The sequence below is a fragment of the Neofelis nebulosa genome, chromosome 16 (genome assembly GCF_028018385.1).
Source record: "Neofelis nebulosa isolate mNeoNeb1 chromosome 16, mNeoNeb1.pri, whole genome shotgun sequence".
Taxonomy (NCBI): Eukaryota; Metazoa; Chordata; class Mammalia; order Carnivora; family Felidae; genus Neofelis; species Neofelis nebulosa.
In genome coordinates this window covers 48826918-48847849 of record NC_080797.1, presented here as the reverse complement: position 1 = coordinate 48847849, position 20932 = coordinate 48826918, and the positions used below count along the sequence as shown (strand labels likewise).

Sequence of the window (20932 nt, the reverse complement as noted above, 5' to 3'; positions counted from 1 at the left end):
AAGATATTTGGGTCTGTTAGTAAGCATGTTTTGTGCCATACAGAAAAATCTACTGTGAGAAAGCATATGTTTTTAGAAATTATAAAATATATTTATAAATTTGCCAAGCCATAGAATGCTAATGTTAAAGAAAGTTCACAATTATTTACTTCTTTATTTTCATTAAAAATTTAGGTTTTTAAAGGTTAAAAATTCTAATACATGTAATTAAAGCTTCTAAAAATGATAAAGGAAATATCTTTGTATGTGAGAAAAGTAGGATAAGAGAAGTTAGGAGCAGGGATGCATTTTTTGTTTTGTTTGGGATTTTTTTTTTTGAGGGAAAAGAAAGTAATTTTGTCCTAAAGTGAAATTGGTTATTTCAGAATGGTAAAGAAGAGATTAAAAAACACAAATGAATACCAAGTTGAGAAGAGAGAAAGAGAGAGAGAGAGAGAGAGAGAGAGAGAGAATCTGACCTTAGTGGTCAATCTGGCTAACATCAAATGAATTTATTATATGGGTTATAAAATTAAGGTAAAAAATCAGTAATGTACTTATGCCAAATAGGAACTTCATTTTCTTTCATCTGCTAAAAACAAAAAGTTAAAAAAAATTTTTTTAATGTTTATTAATTTTTGAGAGAGAGAGAGAGAGAGAGAGAGAGACAGAGAATGAGCAGGGAAGGGGCAGAGAGAAAGAGACACAGAATCTGAAGTGGGGTCCAGGCTCCGAGCTAACAGCGTAGAGCCTGAAGCAAGGCTCAAACTCACAAACCGCGAGGTCATGACCTGAGCGGAAGTGGGATGCTTAAATCAACTGAGCCACCTAGGTGCCCGCACAAAGTTTTCTTATACTCGGTCTGCTTTTGATATAAGATTGTAAAATGTTTTCCTTACAAATTACTTTTAAGTAATTTGCCTAGGAAAAAAAAAAGGTTTTGTCTCTTGTCAAAGAACTTTCCTATGTCGTCTTTATCAAGTCTTATGATTACTTTAAAAAGTTGAGTCTTCTCTATTGAAAGAGTTAAGTTTGTTTTTGTTTTTTAACAACTATTAAAATTTCTTTTTTTTTTTTTTCAAGTAGGCTCCATGCCCAGTATGGAGCCCAATGCAGAGCTTGAACTCATGACCATGAGATCAAGACCTGAGCTGAGATCAAGAGTTGGATGCTTAACCAATTGAACCACCCAGATGCCCCAACTATTAAAATTTCTTTATTTGCCTGAAAAGTTTTTAACTGTCACTGTGGTTAAATAGATAACTAAGTATTATTTTACAGTGACCTATGATCCTATTTTACTAGGTGTTTCTAACGCCTTTCAGTATCTATGACAAAACTTTCTAAAATCAAATTCTAAATGAAGTATTTTTGACCTCAAACTAACTTTGCAACTTTTCAGAGGGTCCCTGGAACATCTGAAAAGATTTGTTCTGCCTCCTTATTAAAAAAAAAAAAATGTTAAACTAATTAAGTTTATTTGATATGTTAAATTACATAGGAAGCACTGTTAAATAAGAAATAATATTAAGCCTTATTTATGTTGTATTTGCATGGGTATATAAGTGTTCTAGAAATTGTGTAAAATTCTTAGAAATCTGGTATGTCCTGGTATAATGTTATCAGTCATAATTCTAGCTATCATCTTAAAATGTTACACATTAGAGAAATAACCAAATTCTTTTGGTTTAATGCAAATAAGTTATTTTTACTGTGATTGTCTTTGGTTAAAAAAATAGACACAATTATAGAGAAAGATATTATGTTTTCACCTTTGTCTATATTAGATTCCAATCCTGTTAATTTTCTGAGGTTTTGTTACATACCTGAAAACTAAACTGGATCCTAAGTGCTTCTAGTTTCCCTAAATATCTGGAAAACTCTCCAAGCTAATATTTCCATTTTTCTCCCACCCTTCTGATTTTGAATGATTAAGAACAAAGCACTCCCTGGTCTCCTTGGAAGGGATTATACCAAGTCCTCCTTACTAAACTTCAGGCTTGAACCTTTAGTATAGTATATCTCACTGCTAAAGAATGCTTCACCTGATACCTGTCCTGTACAAATGCTGGAGACCATCTGACTTCAGTTCAGGTCATGATCTCATGGCTTCTGAGTTCAGGCCCTGAGTCAGCCTCTGTGGTGACAACTCAGAGCCTGGAGCCTGCTTCAAATGCTGTCTGCATCTCTGTCTGCCCCTGCCCCCACCTCTCAAAAATAAATAAACATTTTTTAAAAATTTCAAATGCTGGAGACCTCCAAATCAAATTGACTTGGAAGAGAAGTAGTTGGCATTGAAGCAGACTGCTTCCTACCAAGATGCCAGATCAAGATTTCATACTTTAACTAAACATAGAACTCTTTCAAGGCACCTGGGTGGTTCAGTCAGTTAAGCATCTGACTCCTGATTTTGGCTCAGGTCATGATCTCATGGTTCATGAGATTGGGCCCTGAGTCAGGCTCTATGCTGAGCGTGGAGCCTTCTTGGCATTTCCTCTCTCCCTGTCTCTCAAAATAAATAAATAAACTTTAAAAAAATCATAAAACCCTTTCTTCTCTTCCTTTCCTTTACTCTGGCATTGGCCTGGAAAGAGAATACCACCATCTGTATCTCCAGGCTATTTCTAGGAAGGGTACAGTCTAGAGTTTAGAACAATGTTTTACTTCAGGCTAGGTGAAAGCCTAAATGACCCCTGGCTTGAACAGATAAATACAACAATCTCTGCCATTAACAGTGTCACCTTAGTGGAAGTGTATTGTGCCCTGACAGGAGTTATTTTTGTCTGTGGTGGCTATCATTCTCCTTGGGTCTATGAATGCCTAGATGGCTGGCACATAATTGGACAATGCCTCTTAGGTTATCTAATTGTGTCCCTAACTGTTTATAGACAGACACCCCACTGGTCAACTCCCCTGAATTTACATCAAGTTATAAAAGACCTGTCAAGAAGTATTCATGATTCAAGATTAGCTTCCTTTAGTAGATCCCTACTTTTCTGGTCAGGAGTAAATGTAAATTCTTGAAAATATTACAGCATCCACTGCTACGACCATAGCTGCCCAACAAAGAGAGCCCATAGACTCTCCGGCCAAAGTTGTTCTTCATAATAAGGTAGCCTTTTATTATCCTTTAGCTGAGTGAGGACGTTTCTGTGATGAGGGAGTGTAGGGCAAGCTGAGGGCAAAGTATAGGCTAACAGCACTATATCCCCTAGGTGGGATATATGTGACATTCCTCAGGCACTCCTGGCTATCCAAGGACTAAGGAATGGACAGAAAACAAATGGTTAAACTGATAAGTCTCCACCAGTTTACAAGAAAAAGGCAAGCCCATCCACGGCCTAAAGTCCAGGAACTCCCTACTGTCTTAAAATTAATGCTTTGCTAGAGGGAAAAACAACCTTAGCATGGTGGTGGCTAGGCCTCCAGTAAGCCTTTAGCCATATGAAAGTCTCTTTGGAAACTTCCCTTTTGATTTTACCTCCCCCAAGCCCATGGTATATAACCACCCATTCTACACAACCCCATTGTAGCTCTTCCTGCCCAGAGGTCCTGTCCCCATGCTTTAATAAAATGACCTTTTTGTACCAAAGATGTCTTCAAGAATTCTTTCTTGGCTGTCAGCTCTGAAACCCGTGAATCCCCCATCACCCCGAAACCTCATCATCTGTGCTATGGTCAACACCATCTGCTGCACCTGGATTAACACTTTTGGAGAAGTTGGAAGTTCAATTATATAAGATCACTGAGCAAGCAACTTGGCTTAAAAAGGTAACTCCTTCAACATATCTTTCTTTGACTTATTTGATTTTGATTGGTTTGGGTCAGAAGTACACTCCAGACATCAGGAATTATCCTGCTTGCAGTAAGTATACTACTCTTTCTGGTGCACTGTCTTCTCTCAAAAGCATAGATGCATTTTCACAGACACTAACCACCAAGCAAATGATCTCACTAAAACTTGCATGCCAGAATAGGAATGAAGAAAATGACAACTAAAAACTGTGAACCTAAAGTCATAATTCGTAAATACTACAGGGATTCAGCAAAAAAAGAAAAAAAAATCCTGACCTATGAATATCACACAGAGGATTGGTAAAAGCCACAACTACAGAGCAGTAGCTGAGCAAGGTGCAAATGCCTTCAATTTTGATCCTATCTTTCAATTAGGTTGAGTCTGATCAAAAGAAGGGAATTTAGGCCACAATAGGCCCAAAATGGAGTCATTTACCCTCATGACAGCAAAACAAGATTGAACTGAAGTTGCAACCTTTCCCAGGAATGTGACCTTTAGCCAATCTGGAAATTCCTGATCAATACTAGTGAGGTAATCTGCTTGACAGACCCTTGCCCTCCCCCCAAAGAAAGGTATCTTTACTTAAAACAATCCATTCTTTGTTAGAAAACTTCCTTTTCCACCCCCCGTCTGTCTATAAAAACCATTACATTTTTGTACAGCAACTTGGAGCTTCTTTCTATTTGCTAGATGACATGTTGATTCATAAATCATTGAATAAAGCAAGTTAGATCTTCAAATTTACTCAGTTGAATTTTAACACCATATTAAGGGAAGAAAAATAAAAGAAAAATCAAGAGGACAAAATATACCAAATAAATTTATTAACAAACTATAACCGGAACACCAGGATTTAAGAAAAATATATTGACATTAATGACCTCATTATTGCCATTACTTGGCACTATCTTCCTGAAATTCAAAATTTTGATACCAAATTCAGAACTAAAAGTGACATTAAATATGTGCGAACTTAAAGCTATAATTTGTTCAGTTATCCAGGAATGAAACTTTAATGCTATCATGATATTGTGATTTGTAATAAGAAATGCATATTTTATTTTTATCCCCATCTCTGATACAGGGCTCCTAAAACCCTTGGAATTTCCTAAGTGATGAAAGTGACAAAGGTGTTTTGATATTCTAATATATCCCTTTCAACCACAGCTGAATTTATGTTAATGAGGTGACTCTTGGAAAGCACCTAAGAATAGGGATGGGTTGTTAGGGGAACCAACCACGTGACTGAGGGTTGGAAAGTTCATTTCCACCTCCCTGGCCTCTAGGGAGAAGAGAGGAGCTGAGGATTGAGTTCAATCACCAATGGCCAATGATTTAATCAGTCATGCGGATATAATGAGGCCTCCTTAAAAAAAAAACCAAAAACATGCGTTCAGAAAGCTTCTGGGTTGGTGAACACGTAAAGAGTCAGGGATAGTGGTGTACTCAGACAGCAATGGAAGCTCCATGTCTATTTTCCCATACCTTGCCCTATGCATCTCTTCCATTTGACTGTTCCTGAGTTATATTCTTTTACAATAAACTGGTAATCTAGTAAGTAAGATATTTCTGAGTACTGTGAGCTGCTTTAGCGAATTAATCAAATCCAAGGAGGAGGTTGTTGGAACCTCTGATCTGCAGCTGATCAGAGTGGATTTGAACTGAACATTCTTAGATATTTCAGTTACCAAACAAATTTCTCAGCCACTTTGACGGGACTAGGGTGATAATACACACAGTAGACAGATAACAGGTGACACGCACACTCCCACAAGCATCAGCAGGTTTGCAGCACAAGGCAACTTACTTCCCAGCAAGACTTTTCTCTGAAGCAGGTGTTCTCTGGAGCCATAAAATAGCATCATGATTTTTTTTTAGTTAAAAAGGGACTTTTATTAATTTGTTAAACCAAGCATTTTTTAAGTGCCTATTATGAAGAGGTAAGCTGAATGGCATAGTGGTTTCGGACCAGGCATCACCACTCTATTATAGAGTACTGTCAGTAAGAACAGAATTTGGGGCATGACAGACTGGTTTTGAATCCTGGTTCTGCCACACCCTAGCCAAATTCCCTTGAGAAAATTACTTAAACTACTCAAAAAATCAGGGTCCTCAAGGCACAAAATGAGAATACATCATAGATTTAGGAATTCTTTGAAGATTAAATGAGATAAATCATGCAAAAAGTTCTGTACCATTTCTGGTGCCACCTACAAAGTATTATGCTAGTAATGCCGGCATACAAGTCCTTTTTCTAGGCTAGATGTGGTTATTAATGATGCTTTGCAAAGAAAGAATATATGTATTTCATACATGATAGTAGAAAAAAATGGCTGGTCATGGAAAAAATTAAGTTTGAGGGGCGCCTGGGTGGCTCAATCGGTTAAGCGGCTGACTTTGGCTCAGGTCATGATCTCATGGCTCGTGAGTTTGAGCCCCACATCAGGTTTTGTACTGACAGTTCGGAGCCTGGAGCCTGCTTCAGATTCAGTGTCTCCCTCTCTCTCAGCCCGTCCCCCACTCACACTCTGTCTCTGTCTCTAAAAATAAATAAACATGAAAAATATTTTAAAAAGAAAAAAAATTAAGTTTGATTTCTACCTCACTCCTTACCCCAAAATAAATTCCAGACAGATAAAAGATATAATATTTTTTAAAGTACTAGGAAAAAAGCTTTAAATCTTATTGAAATAGGGAAAGCATTTCTAAGTATGATCCAAAACCCAGAAAATACCAAAAATAAAATTCATAAATTCTACTGTATAAAAAATGTTTAATACTGTAAAGATTGTGCCTATATATAAAAATATTGTGCACTTAAACTTTTATTAAGAGGGTAGATCTCATGTTAAATGTCCTTCCAACAATTTTTTAAAAATCTGCATAATTAAAAACCATCATAAGCAAAGGAAAAATGAAAAACTAGGAATAATTTGCAACACGTTAGAGAGACAGAATTTCTTTAAAGAGCCCTAACAAATCAATAAAAAGATATGATGGGGTTTTGGGGTGATGACGGGGGTTCGGAGCCAACAGCCAAGAAAGAATTCTTGAAGATGTCTATGGTCCAAAAAGGTGAATTTATTAAAGCATGGGGACAGGACCCGTGGGCAGAAAGATGTGTAACTGATTTTATACCTTCAGGTTGGGAAAGAGTTAGGGATAGATTAAGTCTCTAAGGTATTTTGGAAGCGAGGTTTTCTGGACCTTGAGGGGCTAGGTGTTGTTAGGAAAACGCCAGTTATTACCATTTAGTAAAACCTCAGTCATGAGACCCTTCAGATGTGTATCAAGGGGCTACAAGCTTGGAGCATGATTGCCAGCATATATCTTGAGGTAGTTGAAATAAAGGAAGTTTCCAAAGGAATTTTTATATGTTAAAGTTGACTTACAGGATCCTGGGGGGTCAGGATAATGTTAAATCAAGATTCCCTTTTGCCCATTGCAAAATGTCATCACAGCCGCTGATTGTGGCAGAAGGAGGTCACTCTGCCTGTTTCAAGGACTTGTTAATGGGCTGTAGGCAGTAAGGGAATTTAATTTTTCTTTTTCTTTTTTTTTCTAATGTTTATTTATTTTTTAGAGACAGAGGCAGAGTGCAAGCAGGGGAGGGAAAGAGAGAGAGGGAAACACAGAATCTGAAACAAGCTCCAGGCTCTAGGCTCTGAGCTGTCAGCACAGACACCTATGCGGGGCTGGAACCCACAAACCATGGGGTCATGACCTGAGTCGAAGTTGGTCACTTAACCAGCTGAGCCACCCAGGCCACCCTGGAATTTAATTTTTCATTTGCCTTAGTTTCCCACATCACCATGGTAAGCACTTAAACCCCTTTCCTTTGTTCTTGGATAGCCAGGAGTGTCTGAGGAACATCACACATATCCCACTTGAGTGTGGGGGGTGCTGTTAGTACTTTGCCCTCAGCTTGCCACAACCTCCCTCATCAGAAGGACCAGCAATCTAGCAGAAAAAACAATATGAACAGACAATTCATTGAGAAGGAAAATGAATGACTTAAAAATTTGAAAAGATGCTCAAATTCTCTCATAATAAAAGAAATGCCCATTTAAACTACACTTGAGGGGCACCTGGGTGGCTCAGTTGGTTGGGCACCAGACTTCAACTCAGGTCATAATCCCATGGTTTGTGAGTTTGAGCCCTGCATCAGGCTCTGTGCTGAAAGCTTGGAGCCTGGAGCCTGCTTCAGATTCTGTGTCTCCCTCTCCCTCTCTTCCACTCCCCTGCTCATGCTCTGTCTCTCTCTTTCTGTCTCGAAAAATGAGTAAACATAAAAAAAAAAAAAAAACAAGCTTACAATTGAGATATCATTTTTTTCACCTAGAAGACTGACAAAAAAAAAAAAAAAAGCAAACAAGTTGATTTCACACTATACAAGTAATATGAGAAAATAGGGAATGATAGTTGATGTAACTCTATGGAGCCATTGTGAAATATCTAAAAAAACTACACATGCATAAATCCTTTGAGCCAACATCCACTTCTAGGAATTTGTCCTTTAAATATATTTTCACCATATACATAACATGCATAACGTATGTACAGATATTCAGTGTGCTATTATTTGTAATAATAAAACACTGAAGACTGATTAAATAAATTGTGGCATATGTTATAAAACAGAATACTATCTGGCATTAAAAGAGAAGAGAAGGCTCTACATATAAAAATGTTCCTTTATCTATTACTGTGTAATAATCCACCCCAAAACTTAGTGACTTAGAGCAATTTATAATCTCTCATAGTTCTACAGGTTGATTTGCTCAACCAGAGAATTCTCTTTTGGAGTCTTTTATGAGATTGCAATAAGAGACTAGGACTGGAGTCATCTGAAGGCTCAACTGAGTTGCATGTCCAGTATATGGTTTCTTCACTCATGTTTTGTGTCTTAATTAGAATAGATGGAACAGCTGAGAAGTCACCAAGAATCAATCAATCTCTCTGTCTCTCTGTCTCTCTTTCTCCATGCAGACTTTCCATAGGACTAACTTGGCTTTCTCACATTACAGTGATCTCTGGGTACTTGGACTTCTTTTTTTTTTTTTTTTTTTAACATTTATTTATTTATTTATTGAGAGAGAGAGAGAGAGAGAGAGAGACAGTGTGAGTGGGGGAGGGGCAGAGAGAGAGGGAGGCACAGAATCTGAAACAGACTGTCAGCATAGAGCCTGATGTGGGGCTTGAACCCACAAGCTATGAGATCATGATCTGAGAGGAAGTCAGACATCTAACCAACTGAGCCACCCAGGTGCCCCTAAACAATTATTTTTAAAAATTCTTCCTCCAAAAAGGCACAGGATTTTTCATTAGAAATAGTATAAAATGTCATGTTTCACTATTAGGTCAGATATGCATGAATGAGAAGGAGGAAAGGAAGGAGTGAGTGTGGAAAGGAAAGAAACTTTCTGTTTTTACTAAGTACTTTTATGAAAGTACTGGAGTTACAAAGCCAGATGTTTTATTTGGTGTGACTGTGAATAATTTCTTAATTTTGAACAACACTAAGACTTATTTATAAATTATTGCCATCTCAGTTAATATTACTAATTTCAGAGGCATTAAAAAAACAGGTATTAAGAATAATTTTCCTTGAGTTGTCAGATAACTGCAACAGAACAGTAAAGACATTGAGCTGATTTCAAATAATACTCATTTTCAACAACTATATTTTGGGTCCATGTGATAGTTTCCTGTTCAGGAGGACATAATTAAGTTTCTGAAAAATAAATTAAGAGGCTGAATTCTTTGTGATTTTTTTTTCTGAAATGCAATAAAATATTGCAATAAAACACAAGATTGCTAGATTCAGCAATATGGCTGAATAAGATGTCCCTTGTTTATATCCCTCCCCCAAAAAAGAACAATTTGGCATCCATCCTTGGACAAAAGTGTCTTTATGGACGTTGTGGGACTAAGCACCACATGCTGAGGGATCTAGAAGAATCTCACCCACCTATGAATCAGGTTATAGGTATATAGGCCTCACTCCCAGCTATGGACCCTACAGTGGCCAATGAACTAACTCCAGTCCCTCTCAGCTGTTGTAAGTTTGGACAATTGGAGAGGGCAGTTAGGAAAAATTGGAGGAGGTGACTGCTATTTCAAATGTGAAGACAGCAACATAAGGCTTTAGGGAACATGAAAAATCAAGGAAACATGAGGCCACCAAAGATCACAATAACCTTTCAGTAACTGATCCTAACTACATGGATATCTGTGACTAACCCAAAAAAGAATTCAAAATAGCTGTTTTAAGGAAACTCTATTAGCTACAAGAAAGCATTGGCAATTCCACAAAATCAGGAAAACAATACATGGACAAAATGAGAGGTTTAACAAAGAGATAGAAATCATAAAAGAAATAAAAACAGTAATTCTGGAACTGAACAATATAATGAATGAAATGAAAAAAATGCAATAGCACCAACATCAGAACAGATCAAACAGAAAAATGAACCTTTGAATTAGAACACAAAGAAATTAAAATTAGCCAGAGAAGGATAAACGAAAAAGAATGAAAAATAATGAAGAAAACCTATGTGATCTATAGAATACCATCAAAAGAAACAATCTGCAAATTATTGTAGTTCCAAATGGAGAAAAGAGGAACAAAGGACAGAAAGGGGTAGAAAGCTTATTTAAAGAAGTAATGTCTGAGAATTTACCAAATTTGGGGAGAGATTTGGATATCCAAGTTCATGAATTTCATAGGTCCCCCCAAAACTCAACTTAAAGGTCTTCTCTAAGACACATTACAATAAAACTCAAAAATCAGAGACAAAGAAAATCTTAAAGGCAGCAAGAAAAATGCCTGTAATGTACAAGGGAACCCTCATAAGGCTATCAGCAGATTTCTCAGCAGAAACTTACAGGCCAGGGCAGAGTAGGATGATATATTTAAAATGCTTTAAGCATTTTTAAGCATTAAAGGAAAAAAACTGCCTACCAACAATACTTTATTCAGCAAAACTGTCCTTCACAATGAAGGAAAGATAAAGATTTTTAACTACCTGTCTCTTGGTTTTGGCTCAGATCATGATCTCATGGTTCATGAGTTCCAGCCTCAAGTTGGGCTCCGCGCTGACAGTGCAGAGCCTGCACTCTGCCCGTCCCCTGCTCGTGCTCTCTCTGTCTCTCACTCTCAAAATAAATAAATAAACCTAAGAAAAAAAAAAGGACACACATAGGCTTAAAGAGGTGGAAAAATATATTCCATGCAAGTGGAAACTGAAAGAGAGACAGGAAAGCTATATTTATATCACACAATATAGACTTTAAGCCAAAAACTGTAACAAGGGATAAAGAAGCTCATTATATAATGATAAATGGTTCAACTCATCAAGAGAGTATAACAGTCATAAACAGGGGCATCTGTTAAGCACCCAACTCTTGATTTTGGATTGGGTCATGATCTCACCGTTCATGAAATTGAGTCCTGTGTTGGGCTTTGTGCTGACAGCACTGAGCCTGCTTGGGATTCTCTCTCACCCGCCCCCCTCTCTCTGCCCCTCCCCTGACTGCATGCACGCTCTCTATCTCAATAAATAAACTTTAAAAAAAAGCATAAACATGTATTCCCCAAACATCAGAACATCAGTATATTAAGCAAATACTAACATAATTGAAGGGAGAAACAGACAATGAAACAATAATAGTAGAGGATTTCAATGCCTCTCTTTCAACAATGGTAGATCATCCAGACAGAAAATCAGTAAGGAAATGTTGGACCTAAACTAAACCTTAGACAAATGGACCTAATATATATACAACATTCCATCCAAAGGCAGCAGAATACATTCTTCTTCTTTTTTTTAATGTTTATTTATTTTTGAGAGACAGAGAGAGAGAAAGAGTATGCACAGGGGAAGAGCAGAAAGACAGGGAGACACAGAATCCGAAGCAGGCTCCAGGTTCCAAGCTCTGAGCTGTCAGCACAGAGCCTGACACAGGGCTTGAACCCATGAACTGTGAGATCATGACCTGAACCAAAGTCGGATGCTCAACCAACTGAGCCACCCAGGTGCCCCCAGAATACATGGTTCTTAAGTGCACACAAAACATTCTCCAGGACGGATTATGTGTTATAACACAAACAAGTCTTAAAAAATTTAAGAAGAGTAAAATAATACTAAGTATCTCTTCTGACCACAATGGTTTAAAACTAGAAATCAATTAACAAAGAGAAAAATTTATAGCAATAAATAAAACATTTTTTAAAAATCTCAAACAGGGCACCTGGGTGGCTCAGTCCGTTGAGCGTCCAACTTCAGCTCAGGTCATGAGCTCACGTGACTTCGAGCCCCGTGTTGGGCTCTGTGCTGACAGCTCAGAGCTTGGAGCCCACTTCAGATTCTGTGTCTCCCCCTCTCTCTGCCCCTCCCCTGTTCATGCTCTGTCTCTCTCTGTCTCAAAAATAAAAACATTAAAAAAAATTTTTTTTAATCTCAAACAACCTAATTTTACACCTTAAGTAACTACAAAACACCCTAAGTCCAAAGTTAGCAGAAAAAAAGGAAACAACAAATTAATAGCAGAAATAGAGACCAGAAAAACAATTTAAAAGATCAACAAACTAGAGAGGTGCATTTTGAAAGTATAAACAAAATTGAAAAACTTCTAGTAGACTAAGAAAAACAGAAGATTCAATTAAATAAAATCAGAAATGTAAGAGGAGATATTATAGCTAATACCACCGAAAGACAGTGGACCATAAGAGACTACCATGAACAATTATATATCAACAAATTGGATAACCAAAAATAAATGGACAAATTCCTCGAAATGCAAAACCTACCAAGACTGATCTTTAGAAATAGAAAATCTGAACAGACTAATAATGAGTAAGATGACTGACACAGTAATCAAAAATCTTCCAATAAGAAAAGTCCAGAACCAGATGGTGTCTCTGGTAAATTCCACCAAACATTAGAGAAGAGTTAAAGCCAATCCTTCTCAAACTCTTCAAAAAATTGAAGAGGTGGAAAGACTCCAAAATTCACTTTACAAGAACAGCACTACCCTTCTACCAAAGTCAGCTAAGGATACCACACACAAAAAAGGAAATTATAGGCAAATATCCCTAATGAATACAGATACAAAAATTCTCAACAAAATATTGGCAAACTGAATTCAGCAGCATATAAAAGGATCATATACACCATGATCAAGAAGGACTTATCCCAGGGTGTAAGGATGGTTCAACATAGGCAAATCAATAAATATGACTTCACTAGTAGAATGAAAGAAAAATCATATGATAATAGCCATAGCTGCACAAAAAGCATTTGGAAAAATCCAATATCCTTTCATGATAAAATTTCTCAATAAACTGGGTATAAAAAGAATGTACCTCAATGTAATAAAGGCCATATATGATAAGCCCACAGCTAACATCATACTCAGCAGTGAATCACTGAAAGCTTTTCATTCAAGATCAGAAACAGCGCAAGGGTGCCCACTCTCACCACTTGTATCCAACACAGTATTGGAAGTCCTACCCAGAATAGTGGTTACCAGAGGCTGGGGCTGGGAAATGAGATATTGGTAAAAAGTACAAACTTTCAGTTGTAAAATGAGTAAGATCTGGGAATCTAATGTACAGCATGGTGATTTTAGTTAAAAATACTGTAATATATACTTGAAAGTTGCTAAGAGTAGAACTTCAATATTCTACTCACAAAAAAGAAATGTTAATTATGTGAGATGATGGAAGAGTTAACTATCCTACTGTGGAAATCATTTTGTAATATGTAAGTATATCAAGTTAACAAATTGTACACCTTAAACTTACACAACTTAATTACAGCTCAGTAAAGCTGGAAAATATACGAGATTGCCAAGACTGACACTGGCTTTTGAAAAAATGCTAATAATTTTTCAGTCGCTAAGAGGTTTTTCTAATACATACAAAATACTCCTACTATTCTTAAAAGGTATTTTGAAGATCTAAAGACAGAACTTTAATTGTAGCTTTTATGCAATGTTGCCATTATTTTTCATGATGCTATTGCCAAAAAGTAGGATAGAGCATATGAGTGCTATAAACTGCCTGTGAATCTGCTTCCAACAGAATTTAGAAGAAATGATAAATGTGTGCCACTTAAAGTAAGCGTATTGTTTAAGAAAAATGCAGTGCTTTATGACAAAATGGATGCACTGAAATAAGAAAGTTTTAAGTTAAATGGAAAAATAGCCTCTCTTAATTTGCCTTCATTCAGTAGTCCATATTTGCTGTTTTTTGTGTGTGTCCAGCATCCTTGCCTTCCCTCTGTCAGTAGCTCAATATTCCTTTGGGTGAAATTCCATGTTGTGTGTTTTGTTAATGTGTGGACTATCCTTGCCACACATGTCCCACTGCTGAGGCTTTCTATGGAAACAGAGGACCGCCAGATCTTTTCTCCAGCTGCCCTTTGGTGTCACTAGGGAGAAGATACATGGCCTAACTCAAACAATAAAATGCTCTCTGCTAGAATTTTGCATCTTGAGTGTCTAAACCAAAGGCTAGGGGCATTTGGAATCAGACTGCTCCCAGCAGCAGTAGCATGGGGCTAAAACTGTATCTCCGTGTCTCCCCTGTATTCAGCCTTTTTTCAAAGCCCTCCGGGGTTCTGTCAGTTTAATGAGTCCTTAATGTCTACCTGTATAATTTTTTTATTAAAGTATAGATGACATACAATGTAATATTAGTTTCAGGTGTACAACATAGTGATCAGACAATCCTATATATATGCTCACTGCAAATGTAGTTACTACCTATCATCATTCAGTGTTATTACAATATTATTGATTATATTCCCCATGTTGTACTTTTCATTCTCATGACTAATTGACTAACTTGTTTATTTTAATTCCAGGATAACTGACACACAGTGTTCTATTCATTTCAGGTGTACAATATAGTGATTCAACAATTCTATACATTACCCAATGCTCATTACAAGAAATGTACTCTTAATCCCCTTCACCTATTTCATCCACCCCTCATCCATGCCCTCTGGTAACCATCAGTTCGTTCTCTATAGTTAAGAATCTGTTTCTTTGTCTGTCTCTTTTTTCTTTGTTCGTTTGCTTGGTTTCTTAAATTCCACGAATAAGGGTGCCTAGGTGGCTCAGTGGGTTAACTGTCTGACTTCGGCCTTGGTCATGATCTTGCAGTTTGTGGGTTCAAGCCCCACATCAGGCTCTGTGCTGACAGCTCAAAGTCTAAAGCCTGCTTCGGATTCTGTGTCTCCCTCTCTCTCTGCCCCTCCCCCACTTGTGCGCGCGCGCTCTCTCTCTCTCGCTCTCTCTCAAAAATAAATAAACATTAAAACAAAAAAAAATTTTAATGTTTTTATTTATTTTTGAGACAGAGAGAGACAGAGCATGAGCAGGGGAGGGGCAGAGAGAGAGGGAGACACAGAATCGGAAGCAGGCTCCAGAGTTGGAGCTGTCAGCACAGAGCCCGAGGCGGGGCTTGAACCCACAAGCCATGAGATGGTGACCTGAGATGAAGTCGGATGTTTAACTCACTGAGCCACTCAGGCACCCCTAAAACAAATTTTTTTTTTTAATTAAAGGTACAGACTTCTTCCTTATAGTCCAAAATGGAGCTCCAGCCATCACATATATGATGGGAAAAGGGAAGAGCCATATGCTTCCACCTTTTAAGGATAAGTGCAGGAGGTAGCATATGTTATTTCTACTTATATTTCATTAATGAGAAGTTAGTCACAAGGCCAGATCTAAATGCAAGGGAGGCTGGGAAATGTGGTCTTTATTCTGGTAGGCAGTAGTGAGTAAAAAGGAAAGAACAGAAATTAAGTAACAACTAGCACTCTCTTTCAGACACCTTCCATAAATTACTTTTATACCTACGATCATCAGAGATGGTTTTTATTATTTCCTTTTTTTTTAATTAAGTTCCGTTTTTTCTTTTTAAATGTTTATTTATTTTGAGAGAGCATGTGCAAGTGTGCATGATGCGTGTGCATGAGCATGAACAGGGGAGGGACAAAGAGAGAGGAAGAGAGAGAATCCCAAGCAGGCTTTGTACTGCCGGATGTGGGGCTCAATGTGGCGCTCGATTTGATAAGCCGTGAGATCATGATCTGAACCAAAATCAAGAGTCGGATGCTTAACTAACTGAGCCACCCAGCTGCTCTGGTTTTTATTATTTGCAGTCAAGAATCATGTTTGGTTCAGTAAGGAAATCCTGAATGGAATGACTCAAGGAAGCCATATAATGTTGCAGGTTCTAGCATGACTATGCAATTCAAAGTGTAAATCAGAAACCTGGGAGTCATCCAAATCTTTTCTTCTTCTTCTTCTTCTTCCATATTTAATCAACCACTCAATCCTCTTTATTCTTTCATAAGTCTCTTTCATAATTCTCAGTTCCACCCCTTCCCTTCATTCCCACATCGTTGCCTTAGATTAAGCCTTTGTCATTTTTATACCTGTATACCTCCAATTCCACAGTTCTCCCGTGGAATGCTCTTTCTAAAATCTAAATCTGCATAATACTTCTTCAAGGTCCTTGCCTCAATCAATTCTTCTTCATCTTTTTAAATGTTTATTTTTGACAGAGAGAGAGAGAGAAAGAGAGAGAGAGAGAGCTTGCATGCACACGTGAGCGGGGAAGGGGCAGAGAGAGACGGAGACAGAGGATCCAAAGTGGGCTCCCCGCTGAGAGCCAAGAGCCTGCTGTGGGGCTCAAACTCACCAACTGTGAGATCATGACCTGATCCAAAGTTGGGGTCTTAACCGATGGAGTCACCCAGGTGCCCCTTCAATGGATTCTTCTTAAGAACAAAACCCAAACTCTCTTGTATGATATACAAAGCCCTTCAGCGTGTGGCACTTTTAATTTCATCTCTAGACATTCCCCACTATACATAACCTATGCAGCTGGTACTTTGGTTATTTCCTCATTTCTCAGATAAGGTTGCTTTGATGAAAACCCATCCTTGCTTACATGTTATATTTAGGTTGTCTGGAGCTACAAGTGTGGTTCGGTGTGACAGGGAAGGAGAATGCAGGGCACCATGCTGTCTAGACAGATTAGAGACTAACACTGTCATCTTTTAAGGGATATTTTATAAATAGGAGATGCATCCCAGTGATTAAATTATTATTCATACTAATTTCTGTTCCCAGCCCCAAATACTGTGCCAGGCACAGAAAACAACTTAACACTAGTAAAATTATAGGTTGCTAGAAATCTTAGATATGATAGTAGATGATCATATTCTCTCATCCACATACATTTCAGCATTCAGTAATTTTACCCAAGGTAAGCCATCTGTATGAACTCAAATCACTACAACCTAGTATACTCATAAATTACAGATAAATATATGAGAGCCATTTTGGCTTTGTCAAAGCAAACCATATCAAAAGAAAGCACCATATACAGATATCAATTAAATGGGCAATGTAATAGCAAATCATTACACTCTGACAAAAGAGAAGAAAATGAATTAAAATACACAAATAACATTAATGATAAATATGAAATGAAATACTTTTCTCATCAGGGTGATACTGAGTAAAATGAAATGATGGAATAAGGACATTTACTGCATAAATTTCTACAAAGGGGTGAATTCATATATGTAATATAAAGTCAGATGGATTGGGATTAAACTGAAAGGCAATACTTGAATTAAACATAATACAGAAACTTCTGTTGAAAGATCCTTATAGGAATGGAATACTGAGCATGTTATAGACACTCATTGGGCTGGACAATTACCTGTCTAAGATGACTTAATTATGCTTCTGCCTAGAGGCCTGAGGCTCAGTTGATGACTTCTATGCTGGGATTTTATTGTTCTATTGAAAAAAATATAAAACCTATATAACTTTCAATTTAAATTTCTTATGAGGCATAGAGTAGAATGCATCCATGTAAAGATCAAATTGTTGATTTACAGATGTGAGACCAATATATTACCTGGATTTTACGGAATTCAGGTTCTATGTGGCCTTCATAGAATATTTCTCTATGAAATGCCTGATATTAAAAGAATAGTAAATTTGATGGTTCTTATTAATCCAGTACTTCCTTCACTTAAAGTATACTACATTGTGTTAATATAGTAGCACATATAAATTATTTAGGTTGGTCTTTTACACTCAAACATGAATATTCTCTCTTTTTTTTTTTTTTGAGAGAGAGAGAGAGTTCAAGCAGAGGAGGGGCAGAGAGAGAGAGAGAGAGAGGAAGACCAAGGATCAGAGGCAGACTCCATGCTGACAACAGAGAGCCTGATGCGGGGATCCGACTCACGAACCCTGAGATCATGACCTGAGTGGAAGTCAGTTGTATAACCAACTGAGTCACCCAGGTGTCCCCAAACATGAAATCATTAATTTACAAACCTCACTTTTCAATAAGGCTATGGGAGTGTATGGGGTAAAATCAGAATTCTCCATTATTCATTCCATTTATACAACTATTTGACGCATGCTAGTAGGTAATTATTTGCAAGTCAATTTCAGATGAAAAAATATTCTTAATCACTGCATTGCTATAAACAATGAAAATAGCAAAAAGTCAAAAGAAATAAAAAATATATTTTATGAGCATTTATTTATAGTATTAAAATGCAAGTACAAATGGGTCTGTTTAAGAATCATAAAAATGAGGGGCGCCTGGGTGGATCAGTTGGTTAGGCAACCATCTTCAGCTCAGGTCATGCTCTCACGGTTCATGGGTTCAAGCCCCGCGTCGGGCTCTGTGCTGACAGCTCAGAGCCTGGAGCCTGCTTCTGTGTCTCCCCTCTCTCTGCCCCTCCCCTGCTCACACTCTATGTCTCTCTGTCTCTCAATAATAAGTAAACGCTAAAAAAAATTTTTTTTAAAGAATCATAAAAATGATATATACACAGTTCATAGAAAAAGAATATACCAAAAATCATTCAAAATATTTCAAGTATGAAATAGCATTGTGGTATGTTTCTTCTCAGTCATATATGTTTTTACATAAATATTATGGAAATACTCTTTACAGATGTGATTAAGATTCAAGAACCAAAAAAAAAAAAAAAGATTCAAGAACCAAGAAATATGTTTGTTCAATTAATTAATTCATTCACAAGCATAAACTTATAATTGCCTGCCCCACCCCAATACATACAAAATGTGTGTCTGAGCTATATTTCTTCACTATACTTTGTTCTCTTGCCCTCTGAAAATTGTCTCTTGTTTATTCCTTCAGAACTAGCTCCTCAGCTTCTCAGAACAAATGTATTTCATCAGCAATTTTAAGTTCCACCCTCTCCACTCTAGGCTCTTTCCAGAGAGCCTTGACAGAGAGCTGAGAGAAGAGGGTGCATTGCTACTTCTTCTTCTGCAGTAGGCAACAATGGCTAGAAGCTGATGAGATGAACTTGTTACCCCAAGTTAAAGGTTCAGAAGTTTCAAGCAAGTGCAGGGCAAAAGGACAAAATTATTTTCTTTCATCTTCTTATGGACATCTCTAAGAGTTTTTTGAGAGTATAAGAAGGTTTTTGGGGGGGCACCTGGGTGGCTCAGTCAGTGAAGCATCTGACTCTTGGTTTCAGCGCATGATCTCAGGGTCCTGAGATTGAGCCCTGTGGGGCTTGGTGCTTGAGCACAGAGCCTGCTTGGGATTCTCTCTCTTCCTCTGCCCCCTCCCCTACTCACGCACGTGGGTGTGTGCACGCTGTCTCTCTCATAATTAAAAAAATAAATTCTTTAAAAAAAAAACAGGTTTTTTACACCCTTTGACTTTTTTTTTTTTTAATGCTCATTTGAGACAGAGGAGAGTATGTGCACGCCCACGTCCACATGAGCAGGGGAAGGGCAGAGAAAGAAGGGTACAGAGGATTCAAAAGCTGGCTTTGCACTGACAGCCACAAGCCTGATGTGGGGCTCAAACTCCCCAAACCATGAGATCATGACCTGAGCCGAAGTCAGACGCTCAACCAGGTGCCCCTCCACCCTTTGAATTCCATAAATGATGCTCCACTTAAGTGTCTCTGAGAGCCAGGTTCACTGGAAGACACCAAGCTGTTGTTGCATTCTAGCAACTAGTAATTGTTACTAATCACAATTAATATAGAAATGTTGGAAAAGTTTGCTTTATGTGCTTATGTATATAACCAGTTCATTGAAGAGTTTCACCTCAGGGGTACAAATCTGAAACTTTTTTTTTTCTCTCATGGACCCAACTGTGCTATGTTGAATCTTTTCTTCCTTTCAACATCTTGGGCAGATTCTATAACTTTCTGATCCTTTTTGAAATATTAAAAGTCTAGCCCTTAAAAAACAAAAACAACAACAAAAAAAACCCAGGTCTGGTAAAACCTTCAAACTTAAGTGTTGTATTTAAGAAACATGCAATATTTGGGACATACTTATACTAAAAAATTATTCCTTATTTATCTGAAGTTCAAATCTAAATTGGATGTCCTGTATTTTTATTTGCACATCTGGCAACCCTAATTTTGACTTCGTTTCTTCTTTACCCCCTTCCTTCCCAGGGCAGGCTTGACCCAAAACTGGAAGGATGTGGAGTGGGAAGGACCCATCATCTGCTTTACTTCTCTCTCCTCACCTTTCTGGTCCTACTCACCAGCTGCTGGAAGTGGCAGAAAGGGTGAAAAAGGCAAACATCTCTTTCTCTAACTGGGGATGGAAGTAGCTTGTCATTATTTCTCTGGTAAATGCTAACTGGCCAAGGATACTGTGTCGTCCAAGGATGCTGTGTCGTCCAAGAACTAGATGCTGCAACAGGGTTAGGCATATGAGATACCAAGGAGTAAAGCCTGTAAAAGATAAAGGATAGGGTGGGGGAAACAGAATTGGGACAGGGAAAACCTCAGACTGCGATGAAGGTCTGATAAAGTCTCAGCTAACCTATGAGGAGCTCTGGAGCAATGATTGCATACTAGAGGAGTCTTGCACCAGGCAGAAGCAGCCAGGCCTTACTACTCCTGCTGTGTTGTCACTGACCAGGGGCTACCCAGTAAAAGCATAGGCCCAGCTCAAATTCTGCATCTAATCCTGGAGATATTGCAGTGGCAACTAACTGCACTCCCTGCAGTCGAAAAGCAAGTTCTTTCTTGAATGGAGATCTGGGTAGCTCACCACCATGACCACCAAAGTTATCTTCTGTGTGGCAGACGTCCA

The 20932-nt window shown here is 37.9% G+C and overlaps 1 long non-coding RNA gene across 1 annotated transcript in view; it reads left to right on the top strand.

The window, feature by feature from the left end:
• LOC131497756 (uncharacterized) overlaps window positions 1-20364 on the top strand; it is a 76126-nt gene extending 55762 nt beyond the window's left edge. The window contains exons 3-4 of the long non-coding RNA XR_009255127.1: window positions 3573-3750; window positions 20284-20364. This is a non-coding gene — a long non-coding RNA (uncharacterized LOC131497756). The remainder of the gene's footprint in view (window positions 1-3572; window positions 3751-20283) is intronic.
• Window positions 20365-20932: the final 568 nt, after the last annotated feature.